General features: G+C 38.3%; 1 protein-coding gene across 2 annotated transcripts in view; it reads left to right on the top strand.

Moving 5' to 3' along the window:
- The first annotated feature begins 322 nt into the window (after window positions 1-322).
- Window positions 323-23,345, top strand: part of CDH19 (cadherin 19) — a 184,057-nt gene continuing 161,034 nt past the window's right edge. For both annotated transcript variants that reach the window (XM_045006466.1, XM_045006464.1), the window contains exon 1: window positions 323-561. The gene's annotated coding sequence lies outside the window, so the exon portion shown is untranslated. The remainder of the gene's footprint in view (window positions 562-23,345) is intronic.

The raw sequence follows: 23,345 nt of genomic DNA, 5'->3' as shown, positions 1-23,345 counted from the left end.
AAATTGGGCTACAAACAAATATGGGAACAATTGTTTGATGCCATAGATTTACACCAGCTGAGGATCTGGCCCATGGAATTTAAATTGTGCAAGATATCTAGCAGAAATAGTTCACTGCCATTCATTGCCAGATTAATCTCTGATGGAAGCCTATTTTCATGACTATACAATAGTAGCAGTCTAGCAAGAGGAAGACTACCACAATACACTCACATATTGGTTTCAGATTCAAAAAGTATGGTCCTCATGGACTATAAATACCACTGAGTTTTTAGCCGCCTGGCCAGTTTTTATTCGAAACTCATTCCAGGCACAGCTGGGAATGTTGTCTCTAACTACTAAAGGCCAACTCTGAATACTGAGATTGTGGAACAATTGACATTGTTAGCAGGAAACAGGGAGATCTTTCATCCAAAGCACATTGCAGCTGCTACAGATGCTAGCATAGCTTCCATCTGTGATAGTGATGAATGGTGTACAAGTGAGTTAATGCTGAGATACTGAAACACACAGAGAAGGAATCCTCCAAACAGGGGAGAATTGACTTTACAGGGAGACCAGGTATGGAATTCATTTTTTTACTTTCTTGTCTGTTTTTGTTCCCTCTAAAACAGAGGGCAATCTAAAGTAGTAGATTCTCCCCCCAGCCATTCATTTTAGGCTGTATATTTTCAATGGAGGGAGTTATGATTTTGGAAGAGGCACAGGAAGCAGTAAAATTTTACCTGCGCTATGAGTTTAGTAGGGCTAGTTACATCACTATCACACTGCTGTATACATTATTTAGGGGAGGTGATGATTCAAATAATCTATAGATTTTTCAGAAATTGAGTTTTGAAAGCAATTGGGAGAGAACATTAGAATATATGATCACCTATTTGGGGCATTTCTGCCATGGATATTGATCAACAAAGGCATAATTCTACAAGAAACTGAGTGCTTTCTATGAGATGCTATGCATATTTAACTGGTTACAGTGGGAATTGAGGCACACAGTAGCTCATTGAATCATTCCCCAAGTCTCCATCATTTTCAAACTCTTCAAAAGATGGCTTAGAAGTCAGCAGCATATATAGTCCCCCAATCCGGATAGTGGTGTAATATAGCAACAGTATCATATGTCTATGCTGTACATATAGATTTGGCAGAATTCAGTTTTTATTTGTTTATAATTTACACACATGCCAATGTTGGAGCTCTTATTTTTATCTGTTTAAATTCAGTTGTGCAAACATATGGGTTTTAAGCATTTTAAATTTTTTATCAATTTAATTTGTTTAGTTGCAGGAAATTATGGCAGTGTCATGACAGTACAGGTTGAGATTCAAGAAGTTAAAGCTTTATAACCATTAAAACAAAATTGTCTACATCACATGAGTACATGATACAAAGTAAAAATCATTAGGTCAAATTAATAAGTTCTCAAGCAGCATTTTTCTTCTTTTATCTCTATGCATTTTGATTATTAATGGAAACATTTGTCAGTGTGCATTTACGCAGATGTCTACATGTACTGATATTTACCAATAAAAACCCCTAATCTTTCCAAGCCCGCATGTATAGCAGGTAGAGTGTGGGTATTACCAACATCAGAAGCAGCAAAGGGTTGAGTCGTGGGCCATAGGTCTTCTCTGACTTGTGCCAGGAGCTGAACTGGCTTTTGGGAAAAAGGGGAAGGGTCATAACATTGGCTGCTGTTCCCTTGGGTCTTGTATAAAGTGGAATTGATCTCAACTTGAGAACTGAGCCTACTGAGCCTGATCCAATACTCACTGAAGAAGCCTTTCCATTGATTTAAGTGGACATCAGATCAGACCTGTTGATTTCATTAGGATTGGAAGGTGCTCAGAACCAGTCAAGATACATTAAGATAAAGAATTTTAAAGGATTCAGTTTTATGTTTTTGTGTCCATTAGTAGTGAAATATAAGTTTGACAGGAGGTATTTTCTAGTTCAGGAGCAAGGAACTGAGTGAAAATGTTTTTAAAATTCATTTTCATACTGATCTTATATTTTCCAAGTTTTTCATTCTTGCAATTTCATGGACACAGGAAAAAATCCTGGGCCAAATGTTGTTCACTTTAGTCACCAGGATTAATTCCATTGACATAGGTACGGATCCATTTCCTGTTTTCATTATTATCGATCTGCTTAATTCCCACCCAAAATTATAACCCTTAGTGACAGACTAGTTTCCACTTGACCAATTATGATGTCACAAAGAGTAGGACATAAAAATAGGGATTAAGCAGCAAGTATAGATGAAATCCTACACAGAGTTCCTGTTTTAATGCCCATCTTCTTAATCACAAAGAATATAGAGAAAAGAAAGCTAGAAATAGTTGACCTACTGTGGCATAGGAAAAACATTCTTTCTATGGACCATATTGTTCAATGTTTTCCTATGGTCAGTGGCTTCTTTATGGACTAGAATATGGAATTATCACAAGCACTGAGTAAGGGGCAGCACATAGTTGTAAAAGTCACAGTTTGGTCCCTAGTTAATCCCTCAATCTTCGTCCTTGCTCCAGGGAGATGTAATATGTCAACCCTTTCCCTGATGCAAGTTGCTTCTCCCGCCATGTCTTAGCTATGCTGACCAAAACACCAAGCTGTGGAGTCACTCTTCCTGCCACTCTTTGCCTGTTGCCCCTACCATGCAGATGAGCAAGGAGTTGCCACCTTGAACCGTAACCAACACTGATGCAGCTCTGTCATAGTTCTCAGGCTGCTGACAGGCACCTCCTACCAGACAGGTGCTTAGAAGTCCTTAGGGTGCCTCCATCTGCCTAAGTAGGAGCCCCATTGACACAATGATAATCTTTTTGGATTGATGGGGGATGGGCCTTTTGGCTCCCATTGTCCTAGTCCCACTCAATTCTCAGATTGTTTAATCCCAACAGGAGCAAGGAATGGCTCTAACCACCTAATCAGCTTGTCTTGGGGCTTACCCAATTTGTCTTTAGCGCCAATATACCAGAGTCAGTTTCCCTGTATCCGGGGGGCGGGGAGGAGCAGCAGTGGCACAGCGAGAGAGGAATGACACCAAGGGCCTTCCCGAGGGCAGTTCCGCAAAGGCTTCCAGAAATCCCCTTTGGGAGCTATAGCACTGCCATCTGGTCTCTCCCACCACTGCTCAGCAACTGCTGGGAACTTTATGTTTCTAAATCCTTATTCTGCCCTTGACGTGATTGATAGGGCTGGAAGGGCAGGTCCAGCCTTGCCCACACTCTTCATCACCGGTGCAGAGTTTATATACCGCATCATAGGCTGTTTATATGCCTCTTTACTCCCTTTTGTTAGCGTACAGGAAAAGCCATGTACTCTTCTTTAGATACCTATTGAAATAGAGGATGTCTCCACTGCACTACTCTGTAGTGTATTCTGACAAGAGGTCAGAGTATCTACATTATAGCTACAGATCAGGTGCTAAAAGATGATACATACAGTAATAATGATTTTTATCTAAGGCTCTCAAAGCACTTTAGAAACAGCTGGCCAAATCCTCTGGTGATGCAAATTAGTCAGTGGAGCTGTGACAGTTTACACCAGCACAGAATGTAGCCCAATTAATTAAGCCTTGAAACACCTCTTTGAAATAGGTGGAAATGGGGCACAGTGGTAAAGGACATTTTCTAAACTTGTTTCTCAGATTTTAGGTTATTTTTGCATCTTCCAGGTACCCTTTCCACATAAAACATGTCATAGGCACTAAAGAATTCCACTTACTCATCAGCTGTCTTGCGAAAGGTTTTGACTCAATGCTGAAGTGATATACTTATACAAATTACTTGTCTGGGTTGATGTGGTGGAGAGGCAGTTATTGATGAGTCAAACATTCAGTTTGGATAGTGGATAGTGTTGGACTCTAATGTAAGATTTTAAATAATTTTGTTAGATACTATTTGTGTCTAAATACAGAGAGTAACCATCCAGCTAGATAAACATGGCACAGTCATTTGTATGGTTGTCAGATTTTATTATGCAGTATATCTTCCTGTTCTATTATGCAAGATAGCAAACCTTCATAATAAGTGTGAATTTAAGGAATGAACAGGCCACATGAGGAAATCCCAAATGAAGAAAAAATGGAAATTAATGCTCATGGTGGTCACTGTAAGAACTTCAAAGGGCAAAAATCCTATCAAACCAATAGTGTGTTAGAAATCAGTGAGCTTATTGCAGAGTCAGTCCTCAATGCTATGCTGCAACGTAGATAATCTCCATTATAAGTGGTTTTCTGTTATATTAGACCACAGAAATTTCAATTTCTTTAAAAATGTTATTGACCCATTGAAACTTCTTTATGATCTCAGCACAGGAGAAAAAAATAAGGCAAATTTTGAAGTGTTATATCAATTTGATCATTGTTAAATGTAGTTTTGTTTTGATTTTGCTTAAAACCCCCCACAAAAGAACATTTTTTTTCTGCTGGTGTAAGTTGGGGACACTCTAAAGAAGTCAAAGGAGCTGTGCCAGTTTAGACCAGAAGTCAATTTGCTCCTAACGTTTACCAGGTTTAGTTGTTTTTTTGTGCTGCCAGATTCAATATTTAAAAAAAAAAGCCAAACACAAACATGTACTTGTATTCAGCTATTATTGGTATATAATACTTTCTGGATCTGCTCCCTGCTGTTTTAAGTATTGGACATGCAGACAGGAAGACAATAGCTGCCCCAAGGCGTTTGTTGACTCTTGAAAAAATATTGCAGCCTAAACCCCAATATTTTTTCCCCTTAAGCAGAATCAAGCTAACCCTGTATGTGTAAAAAAAAGGTGATCACTTACTTCACATAATGAAGTTCGCCCAAGTAAAAGTAAAAATCAGTGTGATCCGTTGGCTAAGGAACTGAACTGGGAATCAAGGGACCTTAGTTTCATTCCTGGTTCTGCTACTGATCTGCTGTGTAATCTAGGAGAAGTCATTTCCTGTTTCCACTCACACGTTTTGTGTGTCTTGCCTATTTATACTGCAAGTTCTTCAGAGCATTGGCCATGTCCTACTGTGTATTTGTATAGTACCTAGCACAATGAGGCCAGTTGATCCCACCTGAACTTTTAGTAATCCTATACACTGTTGATGTCAGGCTTAATCCTGCACTCTTATTCAGGCAAAAACATTGACTTAAATTGAGCATTTTTTCCTGATTTATGGGTAAACAAAATAGCATTTGGTTCATGTGCATCACAACCAGGTTGATGTGACAGACCATAAGTAGCAAGAGCCCATTGTCCTTTCAGTTGACCAGGTCAATGATCCACAAATGAAGAAAGGTTTCATGCAAAGTATTGGAATATCTTAGAACTTTCTACTTTAAGAGTGCATGTGGCTAGTCCATTGGGTAAACCTGTGTTTTCAAAATTTGGACACAAACACTGTTACTTAGTATACCGCAACAGCTGCAAAGCGAATATTGAGGCCTGTCAAATATATAACAGATTTGAAAGTGTTAAATATATATTTAGCTAATGCTATATACATATTTATACAAAAAGACAAACTATTTTTTTTTCAAATCAGCTCTACACAGTTGCACAACACATTTTATTTTATTTTATTTAAATGAGGGATAGTCAACTGTGATAAAAGAACATACTTCAACTGAACTCACTGTTCACATTATCATTGTTTAAATTATGTTAAAGATGGTTTCAACAAATTAAATTATGTTCATATCAAGTTTAAATATTGTTGCTTCTCAACTGATCAGTGGCAGATATCCAATTTCTTCTCCGGTAAGAAATTGACCTGCAAGGCTCCAGTGATGTTGGGTCTGTGCATATTTTTAGTACAACTTAATTTACAAATATACACCACTTTTGGAATAGAGGAGGTGTCAGACAGCACATGGGCAATTCTCTTTTTCCAGGCATCTTAGCCCAGCCACTAATACTCAGTTTGCTGGGTGCAACTCTACCTGGAGAATTGACTCTAGTTCGAAAGATTAAGACAGAGAGCAGAATCCTTTGCACCTTGCCACAGCTTCCCAAGAAAAGCTACAATACCACCACTAACAACAATACATTATTTCTTCCAAGTTTAAATCCTGGCTCACATACTAAGAAGAACTTGTAATACTATGTGTAACAGCACCATTTGGTGAACCCTGGGTATAACAATATATTTATTTTGTTGTAACATTACTTGAAGGTTGCTGCCATCCCTATTGTGACTATTGATTTGCAGTATTATGTCTGTGAAAACTTTTAACATCTAGTCAGATGTCTATATACTACAAGCCTATCCGAAAAATCCATTGTATTTAATAATGTGCTATGTTGCCTCCACGTTGAAGAAAAGGCATTGTTATGCTACAGCTGCTAGAACTCAATTACCATAAGCTTACCGTGAAATATAATTTTATGAAGTCTGTATTTCTACATTAGAAGAGACATCTTTAGTTGCCAGGGGAAGGTTTTAATTGCTTTCCTTCTGCTGACCAGGATCAGCTGATTAGTATTCAGACTAAACCTTAGCCATCTCATTGTTAGGCACTGGAAAAGTAAAGAAAATGCATCATCCAGATGTCACACTAAGTGGAGGAAGAGCTAAGAGTCACTGGGCCTGATTCACATCATCTGAGAATCAAGCCTACTCACATTCCAAATTACACAAATTGTCCCCTATACTGTTACATACACATGAAAAGGAAGAGAGGTGGTAGAACAGCATCCAGGAGCTTGTCAGGGTACATGGCCAGTCACATCAGCCAAATAAAGAAAACCCTAAATGTATTATTGTTAAAAATCTCCTAAATGTGGTTAGCAATGTTATATTCTCCTCAGTACAATTGCAAAAAGAAAGGAACAGAGCCACTGAGGAGCAACTCCTAACCTATCCCATCCCTGTCAGATCTCTCAGATGAGTTGGCAATATCTTGTCATCAGCAGTATCAATAGGCCACTGGCAGAGCTATTAAAGTCAATAAGAACATCTGACCAAATTAGTGAAGCTTTTAAAACCAAAACTAAACTTGAAACCATAAAACTGATAGATACACAGAAATTTAGAATAATTCACATGAAGATGAAGCTACCCAATGATGGACTGTCCCGTAACATTCCTCAGAAAGGGAAGGTTGAGACAGGGTGGTAATTAATAAAGTCATTAACATTAAGTATTAGCGTATTTAGCAAGGCCATAACCCCTATTTGTTTGAGAACAGCCTGTGTTCTGCCTTCCCGAGGGAGATGTAGCAGGATGCCGACCACTTGCCTCTGTTTCCCTTCACCAAGGCACCTTTCACTCAGTTTCTAGTTGCCTTCTCAGCCCAAAGTTCATATTTAAATAGTATGGCAGGGGAAATATTTAGTTTATATAAATATAATATAATAGTTTATGTATATATTATTCTCACAGCAAATCAGTTAATAACTTAGTGAAGTTGATAACATAAATTATTAACAACATAGTAAAAGCATCCTGATTGGTTAATAACTTAGACTGGTTGATATTAAAACGTTATGTGATTTTATTATATGCTGCAAAGAGCCACAGGAGATGCATTGAAGAGCCATTTGCCATTTGTGAGCAACAGTCTGAGTATCACTGGTCTAGAGTCACTAGGCCATTCACTAGAATAATTAATTCTAGTGGTCTGGACTTTAGAGAAGGGTAGGGGACACTTACTTTTTGTCTCTACCACATCAGTGATCTAGAAAACAGAAAGTCTCTCTCTGTTTTGCAATCATTCAGATTTGGAATGAGGGTTTTTTTGTTTGTTTGTTTGTTTTTTGTTTTGTTTTGTGTTTTTCGTCACCAGTGAAGTAGTCTCCTTCCTTTTCTCTTCATTTGTCAGAGGTGGCAAAAAACACAAAAAGGCTTTCTGAAGACAAAAATACATATAATCTATTTCAAAAGTGAGAATTTGGCCCTCATGTCTCTCCAATGTCTCTTCAATATTATCCCTGAATATCAGATGAGGAAAACTAGTGATGGATGTTCTCAAAGCAGTCATTTCTGTAAAAGGTGATCTTAGCCAGGTGCTGAAAAACCCAGTCACCATTTCCTTTCAATCATCACAATCAAAAGGGTTTAGCCTTCCTTTGATGAAGGTTCTATTTGAAAATTTGGCTCATTTGTTAAAAGCTTAAGCATTCAAGCAGTTGATGTACCATAGAATAAGTTAGTCTAGGTACCCAAAGATACTACAGAAAGCGAACAACAGGTAGGGAAAGGATTGATTGTCAATATAGTTTTATATGCGTGAAATGTGGTGATCTTTATTAGCATGGCACAAGGAACATCAGGTTGCAGTAAAATAATCTTGATGACATGGCTTGGAAATTGTAGGCCATTTATTTTCTGATTCCCAAGGTTGTTGTGGTAGACTCATGGGGAACTTAAAATTAATTACTCTCATTTCAGATTTAACAAGGGTTGAAAAAAAAAAGGACTAGAAATAACAAAAATACACTAAAGGAATATAAATGCAGCAGATAGTTATTATATAGGAGATGTTTCCTTAACACTGTAGAATACAATGCAAATGTTCTGAATCCTATGCATTTGATAACAGAATGAGTGATTCAAACTTTTTCTGTATTGTTTTTTGCATACAAAAGAAAAATAATCAAAAACAATATGCTTAGTTTATTTCATGTTATGGTATTAAATACCAAATGTGTGAACAGTAAAGATACCCAAGCTAAACTATATAGCATAGATTGAAGACTTTACTTAGGTTAATACATATTTTTTTAACAATGAAGTAATAAAAAAGTTATAGAAATATTTTAAATATAACCTTTTTTAAGGGAAACTTTATGGGCAAGTCTCTCTCTTGCCCATGAACCCTGCTTGAACATTTGCTTTGTGCATGCCATATCCCATATGCAAAGTCACCCAAGAAGAGAATGAACAAGTACCATTTTTGTCTCCGCTGTTGTATGAACAAAGCCTAAGGTGGTATGCTTTTTAACACATGTTTTTACTAGTAGCCTGTGCTCTCTAAAAAGGGTTGACTTTTTGCTTTATTTTGGGCTTTTTTGGTTTGGTTTGGTTTGATTTTTCTAGTCCTCTCAGGTTACTTTTTTGTTATTCCCATTTGCTCTCACTCTTGAAGAAAAGTACTGTAGTTGCAAATATTTTATAGTATATTACAATTAGATGTTCACAATATTTATCTTCTGAATGAAACCCACCAAAGTATGGACCTTCATTTAAGATAGAAACTCCTTCCTCAGTTCATCTTCATGTGCTTGTATGTAGCAGAAGTGAGGTAGGTAAAAGAATCTCAATCTCAATCTGCTGTTTGAGTGATCCTAACAAAGAATCACTCCAGATCTTCCTTACACTTTTGTTCACAGTAATGCAAGACACATTAAGAAGACACAATAATACTAACATAGACATACTGCTTACAGATTCCCTAGATAATGAAGACCTCCCAGAGCATTTGATAACATTTCTGACTCATTGATGGTGTCCACAGGACAAGTGTCCCAGTTAATTTTAATATCCATGTGAGCAACACCTCAAACATAGTGGACCAAATCTTCTTGTCCCCTCAATCCAGTGATAGATTTCCAACATGTGACTTCATGTGCAACTCACATAGCTGATCAGACTCAAGATTGGCTCCTTAGCCTAGAAGCAGATATCAGAAAAGGTAGGAGCAAACCCTTCTCCTGATAGAGCACTACCTCCTCAAAGCTGAGATCACAATAAAACAAGGAAATATAAGATTCTGCCTTTTATGGCTCACCCCCATGGAGCCAGATAAAAAACATGCCCATCTGAAGAGCTGAGAAGTGGACAATCTAGTCAGATTCTACGAGGTGGCATTGGCAGCTGCTACTGACACTCTCATGCCTACCTGTATGATTCACTTCCATCATTTCCACAGAATTCCATAATTACCAATGCCTGACAGATCTGAATAAAACAATATTGGCTGAAGATGAATCCCAGTAAGACAGGGCATAGGGGGCGAGGAAAACACGTTGAAGACCAGAATGCCAACATCACATCACTCTTTATCAAGAGTCTGTCACCATGTTGTAAAATCACTCTTCACCCTTGGAGTCCTTTTGGACTTCTCACAGTTGCTGGAGTCTTAACTACCTCCAGCTGCGAAAAACATCTTATTCTACTTGAGACTGGCTAAAAGACTGAGCCCCATTCTCTCAGATAATCACTTTGTCACTGTGATCCACACTTTTTGACCACCAAGCTGATTACTGCACCATATTATCCAATGGAATATGCACTTCAACTTTACAAAAGCCTCAGTCAGTCCAGAATGCAGCAGCCTCCCTCCCAAAAAAATTCTAGCAGTTCATAGAATCTCATTCTGGTGATCTGCTCACTACCGTGTGTCCACAGAAAATAATGTCAGTTTCAAAATCGTGATCCTAATTTTCAGGGCTCCACAGAACTGGCCATGGGCATTTCAGACAACACATCTCTCTAGGTGACTATAAGCTCTCTCTCAACAGCCCTGTTCCTCAGGAATTAAGACTTTAACAACCTCAAGGGTGAAGCTTGGGAGCGTGGGAGACAGGGCTTTCTCATCCACTGGAGATTATGATGACATTAATTAGAATTAAGAGGAAGAGGAGCATAAAGCAATGGAGATAAGAGGGGAGAGAGAAGAAGGAAATAAAACTAAAAAAATAAATAAGCAATAAAAATTAGAGCCAAAAATTAGTCTGACTGCCTCAGGTCAAGTGAGAAGGAAAATCAGACCATGGGCTAATTGCAAATGTTTGGCTTCCAACTCCTTAGGAAGTGCTCAAATTTTACAGTGATTGGTGCCATTTCAAAAATGCATGTGGAAGACAGAGAGAGAGAAAGAGAGAGATTTGAGTTTAGAACCAAATCCATATTTTACATTAAACTAATAGAATCAGGTTCAGTGTTTCAAAAGTACTTACAGTTATAATCTGCAAACAATTATTTTTATGAACTCAGGACTGACCTGATAAGAGAGATATGTTCTTAGTCATAGAACAATGAAATGTTACTTACAAGACTTTAAACAAAAGTAAATTAAATGTGATCAATTTAACAAATAGAGAGAGACATTTTCCTCACTCAAAACTTTCCCTGACAATTGAAATAGATTTCAGTTCACATTATGGTAAAAACAAAATACATTAACAATCTGCTGTGTTTTATACTTAGTGTCATTTTGTTCATTCATTGTCAGTTTTCCTTTACACTGTGTTGTAGAGAAAATCTTGAAATGTCCCTATATAACAAGTATGTGTCTAGAGACATATAGCTATGTCATGTAAGTGAAAGAAATACAAAACAACCAACTGACATAGATAATATTCCTATGTTTTTTGGATCATAATTTCAGTTAAGCAAAAAGGCACATTTTGTTTATAAGTTTGTTTTGACATTTGAGTTCAGTCATCACCATGGTAGAATACTAACCTATTAGGTCATTTACATCATCTAAATGGGTGTCTGAGTAATACAACATTCAAAGGGTAATTGAGAACAGAATAGGGATTGTATCCCATCAAACCAGGCTTTATAATCAAGTAAATAATACTTGGAATTTATCAATAGGCCATGCAGATAGAATGTCTGATTGGCTGATATTTAGACAAGGAATTTGGATAGAAATTTGACAAGAACACTGGAGAAAAGAAAATGAAAAAAATATATATAAAGATTTCTTTCAAAAAGAATTGTATTTATAGCTAAATTTATCCAAATCAGGCTAGTTTGAGTCTGAAAAGTATTCTCTGTGAAATTGATGGTTGAAGACTGAAGTCTAGAGATCTGACAATTCAAGTGTGGTAGAGCATCGGCATCTATCACAGCAATTATCTGCATATCTTCCACTTACAAATACTGTATTTATTTATTCAGATTCAGTCTTATATCAAATCCACTGCTCTGGGCTCCCCTGCCATGCAGATAAAAAATATCAAAATAGAAAATAAAACTTGACCGAAGCAGAAGCACTTCTTTCTCCCATACTACTGAACGTGATTTGTTCCAGTCATATGACTAATATAGTTTAAAACAACACAAACTTTCCAACAAGATTCAAATTCCACTTCAGTTGCCTCAGCCGGTCTTAGCAATGTGCCTGAAAAGTCAACAAATTGGGTCTATTTCTGACTTTGTGAGAGGTAAGAGGCCATTACAGAGAATGTTCTGTCAGCAGTGCCCTCACATGTGTAGTGAAGAAGAAGCTCAAGAGTCTCTGCTCCTTGAATACCCAACTCAAGTTCACAAGTTTCATATTGTCACAATATACCACAGCAGGCCATGTAATACCGTCACATACTTAACAATCCAAACTTTGGATTTCCTTACTAGAATCATTTATATACTTCAAGAGCTTTCTATGGTTTATTAGCTACCTATTCATATGAAAATGGCTCAGCCAGTCCAATCTGTAAAATATGCATTCTTTTAATGTGGATCCAGGCATTGGAGGTATGTGGAATCTGTTACATACTAAGCTAGGCTTTGTTATTGGAATATTGCAGAGAGCAGAATGTGTGTTAGTAAATTATTTTTATTCACAACACCAACTTTAATCTCCATCTCATGAGTTATAAAATACCAGATGATCAAATAAGAAAGAAGAGTCACAGACAGAGTTGGATAAGATGCTTCTGGAGTTTTAATGTCCTGACTTTCAATATAGCTGGGAAGTTTCTTAAAAATGATAAATCCATGTTTTTGTAAATTAAATAGGCCATGAAGTAAACCTAAGAGTAGAACTGTACTTAATTTTTGTAGCTATACAAAACAGAAGCCTTTGGAAGAAGAAACAAAAGTAGTCTGCTGTTCAGGTGATTCAAGATGGTTTAAATAAGTGTTAACACAAGACTTTACTCAGAACTCATACCAGAGCTGCACCATTTTGTGGGGTTGGACTTGTTAAGGAGAGGGTGAAAAACCTTTTAATTAAATTATGCCCATATCTCTGTACTTTCTGCATTAGGCCAATATCATAAAGAGAAAGAGGACTCGAGTACTCTGGCCCCGATCCAGCAAAGCACTCTGGCATGAGTTTAACTTTAAGCACATAAATAGTGCCATTGACTTCAATGGTATTATGTATGAGATTAAAGGTAAATTCATGCTAAAATACCTTGTTGGATCAGGGCCAGACCACTGAACACCTAGTAAGTTCATGCATGTGTTGAGAGGGAAGTTTTTCTCCCACTGTTCTAGACAGACAGAATAAAGAGCATTCTGTTTCCTTTCAGGAAGCTCTGATATCCTGATCAAATAGGTTGAGATACTCAGATAAACGTCCATTAAAATGTTGGGATGCCTACTCAAAATAAGCCTGTGAGATTTTGCCGTCCTTTTAGACAGTGGCCATGCTGAGCTGGTACAACTGGCACTGAAATATTTAGTAAATCTGTGACAGACTAGAGAGACAGGCTGAAAGGGTTTCCTACCTTTTCCAAGTGTCCCTCTTCATTGTAGTTTTGGCCTCTGTGAACAACTCCTTTAACTTAAAGGGCCAAGAAGCCCAGAGGGTTAAGTGAGCATGAAAACTCTCTAATGAACTACAACCAAATGGCAACCAGACAATTCAGCCTATGTAACTGGATCTGGCTAATATATGTTTGTTCTTCTGGGTCTGCTCTGACACTCACTGAAATCAACACTAAAACTCACAGTAGTTAAATGACACTAGGCTCAGTAAGGGAATCATATTTTCAAAAGCAAACTCACAGAGTTTTATTGGCAACGTGTTTAAAGGTTATAAGATACTCAAACACTCAACATTCTGGTCGGCTCCAATTGGGATGGAAAAGCTGCATCTGGATCAGTGGAAAAGAAATGAAGAAAGGCTGAGCTGTGTTTCTTTCCCCCATGGCCCTCAAAGAGGGAAGACAAGGAGAGACAGAGAGAGCACAAGTGCCCACTCCCTCTATTCACACCCCTCAAGCACCTCAGGAGGACAGAGTGGAAGTCTCGCACAAATTTTTGCATTAGCTAGACTGGTTTGCCAACAAATAAACCTCTCATAAAACCTGACAAGCTTCATCCTCTAACTATGGTTAGAAAAAAACGCACACTCAGTACATAGTGACAGTGAAGTGAGGTTGTACAAAGCACTTTGTATCAGGATACTTGCACAGACATTTTATCATTATAGAACTCTTTATATCTTGACTGATGAATTATTAGCCAGGACAATTTAGGTATCCTGCAAATAAATATTTTTGGAACATCAGATGAAGACCCATGAATCTCCCAGTAAAACTGGGACATATGTTTTCTTTAAGGCTCAAACTCTTGTTTAAACACAATATACAATCCATAGGATAAGGTATCATATTTTATAGGAAATAAAGACACCAATGCACTTTTCAGCTAATAGGTATCACTGAAGCAATGGGCAATAGTGGCAAAAATCTGCTACAGAGCACCCTGCAGAAAGATCAAACTAAACTGATAAATTCCAGCGGAGGTTAGTGAACATAAGACATTTCTGAAGTATAAAATGCCCATTCAGCTCATCATGCATACTTTTTTATGGTTTACCTTATTCCCATGGTTCAACTTCTCATCTTTTCATCATATCCATCAGTCACTTCCTTGTTTAGAAATAATTCTATGCTAGGAGTCTCTTGAACTCATTTATACTCTTTCCTTTATTGACATGTACTTGTATCTTACTCTATGGATTTATTACCCTTTGTATGAACCAGTTCTGCTCCAGTTCTCTATTTGTTCCTAGTGTATAAAATTAGAAAATGTTCCCTACTTGCTGAATCTTTCACCAATGCATATCAGTTTTATCAGTGCCATTCATAAATAAGAAAACTAGATTTGAATCCATCTCTTGGGACCTGAAGACATATCTTTAGCCATGCTGACAGAGCTCATATGTTCTCTTCCAAAAATTCATAACATAGGAATATTTCAAAGCAGGAAAATGTTGGGTTTTTTCCATCTGTATCCACATAGGCCCATATTTCACACTATTAAATACATTTCTAAACCCATACGCATAAACCCAAATATGTTCTACTTGAGCTTGATATGAAGAGGTATGGATATAATCTCAAAACCACATAGGTCTAGATTTTCTGCTCTTACTGTCTGCAGACTTTCCATTTCAACTGGGTGCAGCAGAGAGAGATGATAACCAGAACAACAGTTACAGTTCCCAGATTCCATGGCTGGTTCTATGCCAACAGTGGTCTCTTTGGACTTTAAGCAGCCTGGACACTGCCCTAAGCTTTGCCAGTTGGTAGTAGTCATCAGCAGCACACTTTAGTTACACCTCCTTTATGCTACCCGCACTGGGGGTGCAATTAAGGGTGGTGGTGGTGCTGGTTGCATGCATTCTGACTGAGCACTGCAGTGTACAATGGGAATCCCCATTTAGGGAGATGAAGCCAGTTTCTGTTCTCTGTGCACCACCCTGGTGGTAAAAGAGAGAGGAGAGTGCAAGAGACTATCCCCATATATTGTATATTAAAATATGATTATAGCTGTATTTCAAAGTAAATTTTTTTTTTATTATTATTTCAAATAACACACTGCTCCTGTAAACACTTACACGGGTTTAACTTTTTGACCATGAGCAGTCTTATTTTAATCAGACATATGCACAAGTGTTTGCAGGATTGGGACCTAACTAGCTTGTTTCTTAAACTGACAAAAAAATGCAGGGTTGGGTTTATTTTGAAAATGGATTTTATTTTAGTCAGTTGATTGATAACAATGGGCTGAGTAGGCTTTACTTGTTGGAAAGATTTTTATGTGTAAGACTTTGGTTTGTATTTGACTCAGGTAGGCATCGTCTGAAATTTGCTTAAATCTGGTGGCTGTTTGGTAGGATATAAAAAAAATAAATGGTGGTGACAGTACATTTCCTGGGAGACAAGGTTCTCATCAACAAAGCCACCTTCAAAACAAGCACACTTTGGCCTCTTCATCAAAGAGACCAAGGATTAAATGGGCTTAGAATAAGAACTATTCTCTCTCTCTTTTTCCTAGAGATGGATAGAGGTCAGGTTTGAGGCATATTGGTGAAGTGCTCCAGTGATAGCTTGGCTGTTGTAACAGTCCTTTGAGGCCCACTGCATCTGGTAGAATTTAACACAGCCTTGAGGTTTGTCCCTGGGCCAGCCCTAAGATCAGAGAGACATCTTTGCTCCGTCTCTTCAGTTGCACAAAGAAGACCTGAGGTGCAACCACTGGTTTGTCTTCACTGTAATGTGAGCTTGTGTTATCTACACTCAGGTTAACTCTTTGTGAGTTAGCCTAGCTCAAGAGTGATTGTCAAACAACTAGGCTTGCCAAGCCTCCAGGATTGTCCTGGAGTCTCCAGGATTTAAAGACTACTATTTAATTGAAGATAATGTCATGTGATGTTATCTCCAGGAATTCATTCAACAAAAGTTGGCACCCCTACAAACAACACTCAAGATGCACCGAGTGATTGGATTAGCAGCACAGAGTAGCTGAGTCCTCACAGTATTACTAGCTGCAGCATCAGCAGCACTCATGCTTTAATGCACACCTTCTAATAGGCTGGCTAGCTCGAGTAACTCAAGCTACAGATATGCATGTATGGATAGCTGTTGTGCTGGGGGCAACACTTGAGTTATACCTAGAGCTAATAATATGAAGACAAGTGAAGACAAGCACTAAGAATGGATCCCTGAGTGTTTTTGAGAGAGATGTGGACAAAATAAAACTGTGACAGGTGTGAAAACTGTGTCCAGTAAAAGAAACTGAAAGGTTTTATCTCTCATTAGTTGTTTCATTACAGAAAAGGAGCTTTTTTTTTTTTTTTTTTGCCACAGGCTCCTAACTCAGTCTCTGTCTTTCTGGGTTTGGTATTGGTGTTAGCAATGCTCTAAGCTCAATGCAACAACTAAGATAACAAGTTTTATAGAAAATTAAAGTGTGTCAATAGTTCATCTTTATTTTGGGGGTACAGTGCAGTCTGCATACATAGTGTTGGATTCAGAGATTAAATGTAAGAAAAACTTGGGCCTTCCCTTTCTGGTATGTATGGACTTAAAAAATGTAGGAACCAATATTTCAGAACCCATCACTTCTCTAACTAGTCTGTTATGCAGGAGTAACCTATACAGGGAGCAGGAAAGAAAGGGAAAAAAGAGCCAGTGATGTATGTTGACAGGTTTCAGAGTGGTAGCCGTGTTAGTCTGTATCAGCAAAAAGAACGAGGAGTACTCGTGGCACCTTAGAGACTAACAAATTTATTTAAGCATAAGCTTTCGTGGGCTACAGCCCACTTCATCGGATGCATGCAGTGGAAAATACAGTAGGAAGACATATATATACCCAGAGAATGTGAAAAAAATGGGTGTTACCATACCAACTATAATGAGCATAATTAGTTAAGGTGGACTATTGTCACCTTCAGCCTCAACTAAAACCTCTCCAGCGCATCATCAAGGATCTACAACCTATCCTGAAGGATGATCCCTCACTCTCACTGATCTTGGGAGACAGGCCAGTCCTCACTTACAGACAGCCTCCCAACCTGAAGCAAATACTCACCAGCAACCACACACCACACAACAAAAACACTAACTCAGGAACCTATCCTTGCAACAAACCTGTTGCCAACTCTGTCCGCATATCTATTCAGGGGACACCATCATAGGACCTAACCACATCAGCCACGCCATCAGGGGCTCGTTCACCTCTACATCTACCAATGTAATATATGCCATCATTTGCCAGCAAAGCCCCTCTGCCATGTACATTGGCCAAACCGGACAGTCACTACGCAAAAGAATAAATGGACACAAATCAGATGTCAAGAATTATAACATTCAAAAACCAGTCAGAGAACACTTCAGTCTCCCTGGTCACTCAATTACAGACCTAAAAGTGGCAATACTACAACAAAAAAACTTCAAAAACAGACTCCAACAAGAAACTGCTGAATTGGAATTAATTTGCAAACTAGACACCATTAAATTAGGCTTGAATAAAGACTGGGAGTGGATGGATCATTACACAAAATAGAACTATTCCCCCTACTGTTACTCACACCTTCTTGTCAATTGTTGGAAATGGGCCATCCTGATTATCATTACAAAAGGTTTTTTTCTCTTGCTGACAATAGCTCACCTTAACGGATTACACTCGTTATAGTTGGTATGGCAACACATTTTTTTAATGTTCTCTGTGTACATACATATATATCTTCCTACTGTATTTTCCACTGCATGCATCCAATGAAGTGGATTTTAGCCCACAAAGGCTTATGCTTAAATAAATGTGTTAGTCTCTAAGGTGCCACAAGTACTCCTTGTTCTTTTGTGACATCCGAAAAGAGTTAAGCAGCTCCCAAGAATGGGGTGTAGTCTCTGACTCTACCCCTCAGAAAGGTAAACATCAAGCTTGATGGCTGTACCACCTATGCATTTTATCACCATGTGAGGAAGCTTCCCTTCCTAAACTTTCATGCTGTGGCTGTGGATGCTGCTGTGGCTGCAGGACCTAGCTGGGCAACAGGGATCCTAAAGCTCCTCACCATATACAAGCTTTGTAGTGTGCCTGGAAGGTCAAGAGGCAGAGAATCTCCAATGGGAGAGGTTGCTGTAGAGAATGCCAGCAGCCAAGTCAACATGCTTCTGTTGAGAAATGAACTCTGCAAACAAAATACCGTGCACCTGGTTGTCTGGACACTATACGAGTGTAGGGTTTTAGTGGAATTACACTGGCACAATGCAATGCAATTATGAATCAGGCCCAGTACTCACAAAATGAGAAGTGACTTATCTAATAAACTTACATTTTCTCATATTATTCTCTATCCCCTCCCAATGCAGTAGAAATGTTATGTGCTTTTTTGACCACTTCTGTGCAGTAAGCAGATGTACACACTGATGCATGGCTCTTTTTTTCTACCAGGTTAGAAACTAAAGGTATGACTCCACAGCAGCTGGGGATCGTGCTTTACAGACTGGGTAGACAGATATGTGCTAGCTCTGTTTGAGGTAGCATGCAAAAAATGGCAGGGTGGCCACAGCACCCTGGGCAGCAGCTCAGGGTATTCATCTGAGTACATAGCTATGGGGTCAGGCAGATTAGCACTTGGTGGCCAGCCCAAGCTGCTGCCTGTGCTATCACAGCCACACTGCTATTCTTAGTGCACTAGCTTGAGCAGACCTAGTGCATGTCTGTTTACCAGTGCTGGGAAGCACACTACCAGCTGCTGTGGAGACATCATAATTCTTAGACTATCCATTTGTAGGAGTAGCTTATTTTTTTCCCTTTCCTAGGCATAATACTTTGCAGCTGATGACAATGAATATCATCTGCTATAATGTTTCTTAGGTACCTGTTTTAGACAGGTACTTTAGCAGTACTTTACCCTTGTGTGGACATTCTGAATATTTTTCTGTTATCAGAAGATGTTGCATTTTACTCTTCACCCTGTGCTGTGTTCCCTCTCTCTCCTCTTACCTCTATATGTGACAACCTTCTGACATCCTAATGACCTCCCTCTGTTTGAACCTCTCCAGCTAGAATCCCAGAACATCATGACCTTCATCCTTCCCATTGTTTTTGTCCTTGACTGGCTCATAGAACTCTTCCAACTTTCATCTTCACCCTGTAGTACCAACGGACTCTTCTCCATTCTCTTTGTTCTTATTAATATACTTGCTAGGCAGAGCAACTGTAGCTGCCTCTTGGCTACATTCTTTGAATTTATGTTTCTCACATACTTGAGTTTTCCACGTTAGAAGTTTCCCAGTGTGCATTGTGTGTCAGAGCACTACCTTTACATTGTGTAGCACTTTGGGCCCAGTAGCAAGTCTTCATAGATACTGAATCTTTCAATTTTACCAACAAAGATAGGTGGCTCTGGGAGATGCTAGCGTTATATAATCTGACCCTAAAAAGGTTTAGTTCTGATTGGGAACTTGACTGGGTTTCAGACTGATTCTTAGTAAAAGCCAATTGTTTTGCTCATTCCTCAGTAAAGCCATAGATTTTATGCTGAGAAGGAATAGTAATGCACAGGGCTTCCCTAGGGCTTGATGGAAGTCAATGGAAAGATTTCAAGTGACATCCATGAGTTTTGGATCAAGCCTTCAGTGCAGTATCCTTCCACCAGTAATACCTCTTGTGTTTCCAGCAAAAAAGAGGAAAAACGCTCCCTTTCTTAATTGCCACTGTAGCATGTGTCAGTGGCATCTGTTATAATTCATGGAGAAGTATAGCTGAAAGAAGTTACAAAATTACACTTCAGCAGAGGATGCAAAGGTATTTAAAAGAAGTGAGAGTGAAACCAGGGACCCTTACAATTAATTTATCAAAGTGTTTGCCATTTCCATTTCAAGGCAAATGAAATAATATTGAGCAAAAGAAAGTTAATCTGTATCTAGAACTTTTAATAAATAGTTTTAAAAAAGAAGCACAGATTAGTTGGCTCTAGCCAACCCTTATTTATCTTCCATCTCTGTCTGTCTTTGATGGATGTTGTTCATGCTCTTTTGTTTATGGTAATAAACAGGTTTTTAATTTTCCTATCTTCTATCTCTCTAGTGCCAATCTATGATGGATGATGTGACAAAAGATTCCTCAGTAAATTCTGAATGCTAAATAAGTTAGTAATGTAAGAAGTAGTGCTGCATTCACCTTTGACAGCATTACAATTGCTGCTGCTCTCTAGCTTGTTCCCATCACTTGCTCAACCTGTGTCAATAATATTAAATCAGCACAGGGCTGATTTACAAAAGATACATAGTTCTCTAGAGTAATGATACAAAATATTACATAATATTATCTAACCTGCAGCGTTTGGGTTTATTATTGTAGAGAAATGACTAGTGAGCAACCAATAGTCAGTACCACCAGCTTTTTCTAAATGCCTGCCCATCTCAGTGTATGCATCTTCCATGACCCCCTCGATATGCTTTCACTTCCCCACAGGGTGGCATGTCCTACACTTTGGCAAATGTTGCCCTAAGGTTTATGGGTGCTTGGATCCAGGGATTGATTGTTTTGGTTTAATGTTTAGTTTTGATTCTTTGTCTGTTTTAATACAGAGGAGCCAAGATTCAGTTGTTAGATGTTCCTTGAATGTTGCAAAAGTGCTCGTACCAGAAATGGAGGTGATAAGACTCACACTTTTCAGTGTGAAAAGTGTTTTCTTTTAGAAGTAATGCTTATTTGAGAAAGGACAATGAAACCTTTTATACTATAAACTGAAGAGTTGATTTACCTCTCATCATCACTAGCTTAATGTCTAGTTTCACCTGAACCAGAGCTGTGTTTGGCACAAAAGAACAGGAAGAAAGAACCACTTCTGCCTCCCCAGTTCTTAGGGATAGCCTCAGCACAGATGCTACTTAGTGCAAAAGTCACAGTCTGTTCTTAAAGAGCTGAAAAGGTTATATGCACTGAATATATCTTTCACTGCAAGTAGTTCAAGCAGGTCAAGTAATGAACATCCACGTCTTTTTCCTCTTTCCCTTGGATCCCCAGTTTATCACTCTTGCAACACATCATGGGCCTGAACCTAAATCTCAGAGTGCTGCTTACCAAACCACAAGGCCAATCATCACAGCTGGATCATTCTGCTCTGTTTAGTCATTGCTGGTCCCACATGATGGTTTTCAGTACTAGTCAGGAGATTAGGAACACTGTGTCCCTGAGCACTTTTAAATGTTCCAGATTCAATAGAAAATAATAATAATCATAATAGATAATAAATAAAAACCTTTGTTCCACTATAATTCTAGGGAGATGGTGTAGTTTATTTCTCAGAGATTCAAAATGCAGCACCATATTGCTGGCATAGCAGGTGGCATCCTTAACACAGCTAAACTAGAACAACTATGCGGCACGTGAAGGAAGATAAGTGTAAAAGTACTATGTCAGGACAATATAAATTGTGAGGTACATGGTAGGCAGTAAACCAAGTTATCATCAGTACCTCAGACCCATATTTTAGCTGGGATGTCTGCATCTTAAAATTAAAGTCTAACTTGAAACTCACTGTAAATACCAAAAAAAACTCAGAGTGAAGAAAAATGAAAACCAGGCAATAAAGTAACAGGGGAAAACTTACAAGGTAAAAATATGGTAGTTTACCATTCCTTTTCTGTACCAGAAAGAATAATGAAGGGTATTTGGGGAATGAGGGGGAAGTATTCAAAATGCATCTACACCATTTTAGGCTTTGTAATATAGTTCTGAAAATGAAAGGAGATAAAACCTATCCACTTATTAAGGTGATTCTCAGCTCTAACTGTGTTAGGAATACATTTCTGATATCTAATCGTGCTTCTAGTCTTCTTTATCTCAGCACCAAGACTGGGAGGAAATAAGTTAGATGTGACAAACCACAGTATAGTTCACTCCTAACTGTTCCTTGTTTTTATAGATTTAGTCAATGAAAACAAGTTGTGAAAATCTGTAAAACATTATTATAAAAATGATGCTCTTATCTGCTAAAAACAGAATTCCTAGAGGAGGCTCAAGGCTGTGAAAAATGGTCCCTTAAAGGGACAATGTCATTGATGTGAAACAACCTTTCTCAACTAAGACATGTCAGATTGCTAGCACTGGACATCAGTGGGACTATGACTGCATGAAAAGTTTAAACTAACTGCAGGAAAACAGTCCGACTTCAGATGTCCCCAGCTTTATTTGAATGGGTAGATTTGAGAAGAGAGACAAAAAGCTTTGAAGAAAGATTTGTTAGATTCCTCTGAACCTGAAAGGGTTTTGCTTGTTATTGTTTTAAAGTGCTTGAATTGTTCACACCACAGTTGCCTGTGCAGCATGCTTCCTCTCCAGTATGCTTCCAGCTAGCTAAAATTATGATATGCAAAACTGATATCAGTAATTGTGTTTACAGGTGAACATAGTGCAAAAGAGTTCTTCTTAGTCTAAGAAGCGTGGGCATACTGCTGCACCAGTGCACAGCCCCATTGAAGTCAGTGAGATTCTTCAATGGCTCATTAGTCCATCTGTGCACTGCACCATTGTAGGACTGATGCCTAACTTTGGATGGTATCAGTCTAATTGAAGCACAGGTTCATAGTAAGGAAAAATAGCTACTACCTGTGAGGTATTTGGCAATTTCTAATAAATGTGTTAGTCTCAGCTCAGTTCATTTCACAAAACAAATCTTAATTTGCATGATTTTTAGTTGTGGCTGTTAAATGTAATGTAGCTTTTGCAATATTCCCTGATATTCCCCATTATTATTAATATCATCTCAGTAGCACTTAGAAGCCCTAAACAAGATCTAATTTCATTGCACTAGGCACTGTACAAAAATAGTAAGTGACAGTCCCTACCCTTAAGAGTTTGCAATCTAAATAGACAAGAAAGACAAAGGGTAGGAGCTAGAAAGCATTATTATCCGCATTTTACTGATGGGGAACTGAAG

Source organism: Mauremys mutica, chromosome 2 (assembly GCF_020497125.1).
Source record: "Mauremys mutica isolate MM-2020 ecotype Southern chromosome 2, ASM2049712v1, whole genome shotgun sequence".
Taxonomy (NCBI): Eukaryota; Metazoa; Chordata; order Testudines; family Geoemydidae; genus Mauremys; species Mauremys mutica.
The sequence above is the reverse complement of the archived record's forward strand: the minus strand, read 5'-3'. Positions and strand labels throughout refer to the sequence as shown.